Source organism: Lathyrus oleraceus, chromosome 3 (genome assembly GCF_024323335.1).
Source record: "Lathyrus oleraceus cultivar Zhongwan6 chromosome 3, CAAS_Psat_ZW6_1.0, whole genome shotgun sequence".
Classification (NCBI taxonomy): Eukaryota; Viridiplantae; Streptophyta; class Magnoliopsida; order Fabales; family Fabaceae; genus Lathyrus; species Lathyrus oleraceus.
The window spans coordinates 309,801,638-309,809,304 of NC_066581.1; positions in this window are offsets into that span (position 1 = coordinate 309,801,638).

The window sequence follows — 7,667 nt, forward strand, 5'->3', positions numbered from 1 at the left end:
ATTGTTCTACCGTGATGTCGTGATCCACATACGCCACATCCAATACCTTCTGCAGAGCCTCTCGGTGTGGTTCTGAATTCAATAGCAATGATAACACAGATATTTTGGATGGCGTTTGTAGAAGCTGATTTACAACGTTGTACTCGCTTCTTTTGATAAGCCTCAACATCTCATCACAATCTTCTCTCGTATTGCCACTCGGGCCAGCAGAAGCAGGAGTTCTCAATGTAGGGGAGGGCTTAGCCACAAGTGCCAGATTCGGAGCGCTCACAGCATTTCCAATTGGGTGTTCAACAAAACCAGTATCAACACTTCCTCGAGCATCAGCTTGAGGCTTCAACGGAGCCGAAAAAACACGACCGCTACGGGTCAAACCGTTGACGTCGGCAATATTAACGACAGAAGAAGAGGGCAGGGATGTAACACCCCGATAAAATATGATAATTATTTAAATTAAGTTAATAGTATATTTATTAATTTAATTAAATAATTGGATTATTATTGGAATATTATTTGGATTTATTATTATTGGAATAATAAAGTTGGAATATATATAAAGAGTTCCATTTGGTAAAAAGGGTTTTTCACGTGAAAACCAGAGAAGCGACAGAAAGTGAGAAAGAGGCAAGGAGGAAGAGCAAGAGAACGAGGGTTGAAGAAGGGAATAGCTTGAAGCTAAAGGATTTGCCGGATTAACTCAGGTAAGGGGGGTTTATCGTCGTTTAATGGGTATTATGGGTTAACATGTAATGGGTAGTAATAAGCCGTTGAATTGACCCTAATTGGGATGATGAGTGCTGAAAAATTGTGATGAATAAGTTATGTTAAAGGTGTAATTGAATCTATAATTGGGTGAGTTGTGATTTTCCGAACGTGTAGCTTTTTACGGAATTGGAATCGGAGGTCCGGAAGTCCTCCAACGGCGGAAAATGCGGAGAATTCTGCATTCTGCTTCGTGTTAGCGCAGGAACAGCTTTCTGTCTTGCGTTAACCGGTTAACCCAGGGTGTTAACCGGTTAACACTGTTATGAGTTGTGAAATATTGTTGTCTGTCTTGCGTTAACCGGTTAACCCAGGGTGTTAACCGGTTAACACTGTTAAAATGTGCCAGGAAGCGTGTTCTGTGTTGCGTTAACCGGTTAACCCAGGGCGTTAACCGGTTAACACTGTTTGAAAAGTAGAAAAACTGATATTTTAAATATTGTGAACAATTGATGATTGGCCTATATTGGTGTATGATATAAGAGGGATCAATTTCCCGTTGTTTTGAGCAGTGTAGGTATTAGTAGAGTGTGTTAATACTGTGATTGATTATGTGGCATGACATAATATGATTCTGTGATAATTGTATTGATGATGTATGATGGTGTGCATAATGTTGTGAATATATCTATTATGTATGCTATTGTGAATGGACTATTTATGGCTTAGAGTGTGAGCATATGTCCATTGTGGATTGTTGATGTTGCATGCTAGGTGATTTAGCGTGCATAGTATGGCCTTTATGGTGGTAGCTAATTCCCATGGTGAGGAATTAGTGATGAGTTATTGTGGATTGTTGTTGATGTTTGCATGCTAGGTGATTTAGTGTGCATAGCATAGCCCTTGGGGTGGTAGCTAATTCCCATGGTGAGGAATTAGTGATGTGAGTCACTAGGTCTCAAATGAGTGGGACTAGTGAGCTTGGTAGCCGTATCTGGATTTGATCGGTGAGGTTGAACTATGTGTTCACAAATAGTCGGTACCACATGCATGGAGTCTCATTGCATAATGTATGTATGGCGTATAATATGAATGGATGTATTCCAATATTATACGTGTGTTTTGTGTTGAGTAGAGTATGATTATGATTTTGAGTTGATGTTGCCGTTGCTGAATGTGTGATCTGATTTGGGTGATGAAATGTGTTAATTTACTTAGAATTACATGATATTTTATAATGCTTATTATATCTATTGAGGAACTCACCCTTACAACTATGTTTCAGGTAACGAGCAGTGATTGAGTAGAAGCTAGTGTTTGAAGCCTAGTGTAGTTCCTTAGTGGGTCATGCTCTGGTAGATGTAACATCGGGACGGGATGTTTTACCTTGATTTCATTTGGTTGTTGAATAATTTTACATGTAATATGTTACATGGTTTGCATGATTGATTAGATCTCTATCCGCTGCGAATTATGCAATGTTTTATTTTGATGAATAAATGAGCATGACAAGTTATTATGGTGAATGGTGTGAAGTGTCAAGTGTGACACCCTTAAATTGCATATCTACTCTGATTTATATTTTGTGTTTAATTAATTATTGGGGTATTTTAGAAGGGTGTTACATTAGTGGTATCAGAGCATAGTCGGTCGAGTCGAGTCGTAATTATTCTGTTTCCCTGTATGTGATAGGTGTTGTGTACTCCTATCAGTACTTATTGTTTTAGCTTGTTGGGTTCTCAGAATAGAGATGGCTGGAAGAGGTAGAGATGATGCTGCGATTGCTGAGGCTCTGGATATGCTAGCTGGAGTACTTGGAGGAAATCCGAATGTGGTGGGACTGGGAGCTGCTCGTCAACTGAGTGAGTTCCAGAAGAACAATCCTCCAATGTTCAAGGGAGCATACGATCCAGATGGTGCTCAGAAGTGGTTGAAGGAGATCGAGAGGATCTTCCGAGTGACTGAGTGTGCCGATAACCAGAAGGTCAGGTTCGGTACGCATATGCTGTCAGAGGAAGCAGATGATTGGTGGGTTGCTGCCCGCACTGAGTTGGAAGCTGCTGGGAATGCTGAGATCACTTGGGCGGTGTTCAGAGAGAGATTCCTGAGGAAGTACTTTCCAGAGGATGTCAGAGGAAAGAAAGAGATAGAGTTCTTGAAATTGAAGCAGGGCAATCAGTCTGTTACTGAGTATGCTGCTAAGTTCAAAGAGCTGTCGAAGTATTACACTCCCTATGATGAGGCTACTGGAGAATTTTCAAAATGTGTGAAGTTTGAGAACGGGTTACGTCCCGAGATCAAGCAGGCTATTGGGTATCAGCAGATCAGAGTGTTTTCTGACTTGGTTGACTGTTGCAGGATTTTTGAACAGGATACCAAGGCCAGAACGGAGAGCTATCAGCAGAGGGTTGATAGGAAAGGCAAGAATCAGAATGATCGTGGGAAGCCGTATGTAGCTGGCAAAGGTTTCCAGAGATAGAGTGGGATGAAGAGACCTAGTGGGGGAGACTCCAGTGCCCCTGCTAAGTGTTACAGATGTGGTCAGGCTGGACATCGTTTCCATGAGTGTACCAGTAATGAGAAGAAGTGTTTCAAGTGTGGCAAAGGTGGTCACTTGGCTGCAGAGTGCCGGTTGAAGACTATGACTTGTTTCAACTGTGGAGAGGTGGGTCATATCAGTCTGCAGTGTCCTAAGCCGAAGAAAGAGAACCAGTCGGGAGGCAAGGTCTTTGCTTTATCGGGTTCTGAGACTTCTGCAGATGATCGTTTGATCCGAGGTACGTGTTATATTAATGGCTTTCCTCTTGTAGCTATTATTGACACAGGTGCGACTCATTCCTTTATATCTTTGGATTGTGCTGTGAAACTTAAATTAGAGATATCTGAGATGCATGGGAGTATGGTGATTGATACTCCTGCGAAGGGTTCAGTGACTACTACTTCAGTTTGTTTAAATTGTCCTTTGAGTATTTTTGGTAGAGACTTTGGGATGGACCTCGTGTGTCTTCCACTAGTGCAGATTGATGTTATCCTGGGTATGAACTGGTTGGTGTTTAACCGAGTTTATATCAACTGTTTTGATAAGACTGTGATCTTTCCTGAGATTGAGGAAGGAAAGAGTTTGTTTCTATCGGCAAGGCAGGTGAATGAGGCAGTAGCAGATGGGGCAGAGTTGTTTATGCTGTTAGCGACTTTGGAGGCTAAAGATAAACTGGTGATTTGCGATCTAGCCGTGGTATGTGATTTTCCTGATGTGTTTCCTGAAGAAGTGAATGAATTACCGCCAGAGCGTGAAGTTGAGTTCTCGATTGATTTAGTACCTGGTACTAGGCCGATATCGATGGCTCCGTACCGTATGTCTGCTGTTGAGTTAACTGAATTGAAGAGTCAGTTGGAAGATTTGTTGGATAAGAAATTTATTCGTCCGAGTGTGTCACCGTGGGGCGCACCAGTGTTATTGGTTAAGAAGAAAGAAGGTACTATGAGGTTGTGTGTGGACTATAGGCAACTGAATAAAGTGACGATCAAGAATCGGTATCCTTTGCCGAGGATTGATGATTTGATGGATCAGTTGGTTGGTGCGAGTGTGTTCAGCAAAATAGATTTGAGATCGGGGTATCATCAGATACGTGTGAAAACTGAGGATATTCAGAAGACTGCTTTCAGAACCAGGTATGGACATTATGAGTATTCTGTAATGCCTTTTGGTGTGACTAATGCGCCTGGGGTATTTATGGAGTATATGAATAGGATTTTCCATCCGTACCTAGACAAGTTTGTTGTGGTGTTTATTGACGATATTTTGGTGTATTCGAAATCTGAAGAAGAGCATGCTGAACATTTGAGAGTGGTTTTAGGAGTTCTACGAGAAAAGAAGTTATTTGCTAAACTGTCTAAGTGTGAATTTTGGTTAGAAGAGGTTAGTTTTCTTGGTCATGTGATTTCAAGAGGTGGTGTTGCTGTTGATCCTTCTAAGGTAGAAGCGGTATCTAAGTGGGAAGCTCCGAAGTCAGTTTCCGAGATAAGGAGTTTTCTTGGACTTGCAGGTTATTATAGGAAATTCATTGAGGGATTTTCTAAGTTGGCGTTACCGTTGACGATGTTGACTAGAAAGGGGCAAGCGTTTGTTTGGGACTCAAAATGTGAAGAAGGTTTCCAAGAGTTAAAGAGAAGGTTAACTACTGCTCCTATTCTGATATTACCAAGTCCATGGGAACCATTTGAGGTTTACTGTGATGCTTCATTGTTGGGTTTGGGTGGTGTTTTGATGCAGAATAAGCAGGTTGTAGCTTATGCTTCGAGACAACTGAAGGTTCATGAGAGGAACTATCCGACACACGATTTAGAGTTGGCAACTGTGGTATTTGTTCTGAAGTTATGGAGGCATTACTTGTACGGGTCAAGATTAGAGGTTTTCAGTGACCATAAAAGTTTAAAGTATTTGTTTGATCAGAAAGAGCTGAATATGAGACAGAGGAGATGGTTAGAGTTTCTGAAGGATTATGACTTTGGTTTGAATTACCATCTGGGTAAAGCAAACGTAGTGGCTGATGCATTGAGTCGGAAATCATTGCATATGTCTATGTTAATGGTTAAGGAATTGGATTTAATTGAGCAGTTTAGAGACTTGAGTTTGGTGTGTGAGAGTACTCACAATAGTGTTAAATTGGGAATGTTGAAGTTAACGAGTGGTATTCTGGATGAGATTAGAGAGAGTCAGAAATCCGATGTGTTTTTGGTTGATAAGTTGGCTCTAGTGAATCAAGGTCAAGGTGGTGAATTCAGAGTTGATGAGAATGGTGTTTTGAATTTTGGTAATCGGGTGTGTATTCTGGATGTTACCGAACTTAAGAAGAGTATTCTTGAGGAAGGACATCGTAGTGGCCTGAGTATTCATCCTGGGGCTACGAAGATGTATCATGATTTGAAAAAGTTATTTTGGTGGCCGGGAATGAAAAGAGAAATTGCGAGTTTTGTTTATTCTTGTTTGACTTGTCAGAAGTCAAAGATTGAGCATCAGAAGCCGTCTGGGCTAATGCAACCGTTGGCTATTCCAGAGTGGAAGTGGGATAGTATCAGTATGGATTTTGTTTCTGGTTTACCGAGGACAATTAAGAATTTTGAAGCTATTTGGGTGATTATTGACAGATTGAAAAAATCGGCTCATTTCATTCCGATCAGAATGGATTATCCGTTAGAGAGATTAGCTGAGTTGTATATTGAGAAAATTGTAAGTTTGCATGGTATTCCGTCGAGTATTGTTTCGGACAGAGATCCTAGATTTACATCGAAGTTCTGGGAAGGTTTGCAGAGGGCTTTGGGAACTAAGCTGAGATTGAGTTCTGCATATCATCCGCAGACTGATGGTCAGACTAAGAGGACGATTCAGTCGCTGGAGGATCTTTTGAGGGCTTGTGTTTTGGAAAAGGGAGGTGCTTGGGATTGTTATTTACCTTTGATTGAGTTTACCTATAACAATAGTTTTCATTCGAGCATTGGTATGGCACCGTTTGAAGCTTTGTATGGTAGGAGATGTCGGACACCTTTATGTTGGTATGAGTCCGGTGAGAGTGTTGTGGTTGGACCGGAGATTGTTCAACAAACTACGGAAAAGATTAAGATGATTCAGGAGAAGATGAGGATTGCTCAGAGTCGTCAGAAGAGTTATCACGACAAGAGGAGGAAGTCACTTGAGTTTCAAGAGGGAGATCATGTGTTTCTTCGTGTTACTCCGATAACTGGGGTTGGTCGAGCTTTGAAGTCGAAGAAGTTGACACCTCGATTTATTGGTCCTTATCAGATTTTGGAGAGGATAGGGGAGGTAGCCTATCGTATCGCTTTACCGCCGTCACTTGCGAATTTGCATGAGGTTTTTCATGTGTCTCAGTTGAGGAGGTACATTCCTGATCCGTCGCATGTGGTCCAAGTAGATGATGTACAGGTGAGAGATAACCTGACTGTTGAAACATCACCTATAAGGATCGAGGATCGAGAGTTGAAGCAGTTGTGGGGTAAAGAGATTGCTTTAGTAAAGGTAGCTTGGGGAGGACCAGCAGGTGGCAATGTGACTTGGGAACTTGAGAATCAGATGAAGGAGTCTTATCCAGAGTTATTCGCTTGAGGTATGTTTTCGAGGACGAAAACTCTTTTAGTGGGGGAGAGTTGTAACACCCCGATAAAATATGATAATTATTTAAATTAAGTTAATAGTATATTTATTAATTTAATTAAATAATTGGATTATTATTGGAATATTATTTGGAATTATTATTATTGGAATAATAAAGTTGGAATATATATAAAGAGTTCCATTTGGTAAAAAGGGTTTTTCACGTGAAAACCAGATAAGCGACAGAAAGTGAGAAAGAGGCAAGGAGGAAGAGCAAGAGAACGAGGGTTGAAGAAGGGAAAAGCTTGAAGCTAAAGGATTTGTCGGATTAACTCAGGTAAGGGGGGTTTATCGTCGTTTAATGGGTATTATGGGTTAACATGTAATGGGTAGTAATAAGCCGTTGAATTGACCCTAATTGGGATGATGAGTGCTGAAAAATTGTGATGAATAAGTTATGTTAAAGCTGTAATTGAATCTATAATTGGGTGAGTTGTGATTTTCCGAACGTGTAGCTTTTTACGGAATTGGAATCGGAGGTCCGGAAGTCCTCCAACGGCGGAAAATGCGGAGAATTCTGCATTCTGCTTCGTGTTAGCGCAGGAACAGCTTTCTGTCTTGCGTTAACCGGTTAACCCAGGGTGTTAACCGGTTAACACTGTTATGAGTTGTGAAATATTGCTGTCTGTCTTGCGTTAACCGGTTAACCCAGGGTGTTAACCGGTTAACACTGTTAAAATGTGCCAGGAAGCGTGTTCTGTGTTGCGTTAACCGGTTAACCCAGGGCGTTAACCGGTTAACACTGTTTGAAAAGTAGAAAAACTGATATTTTAAATATTGTGAACAATTGATGATT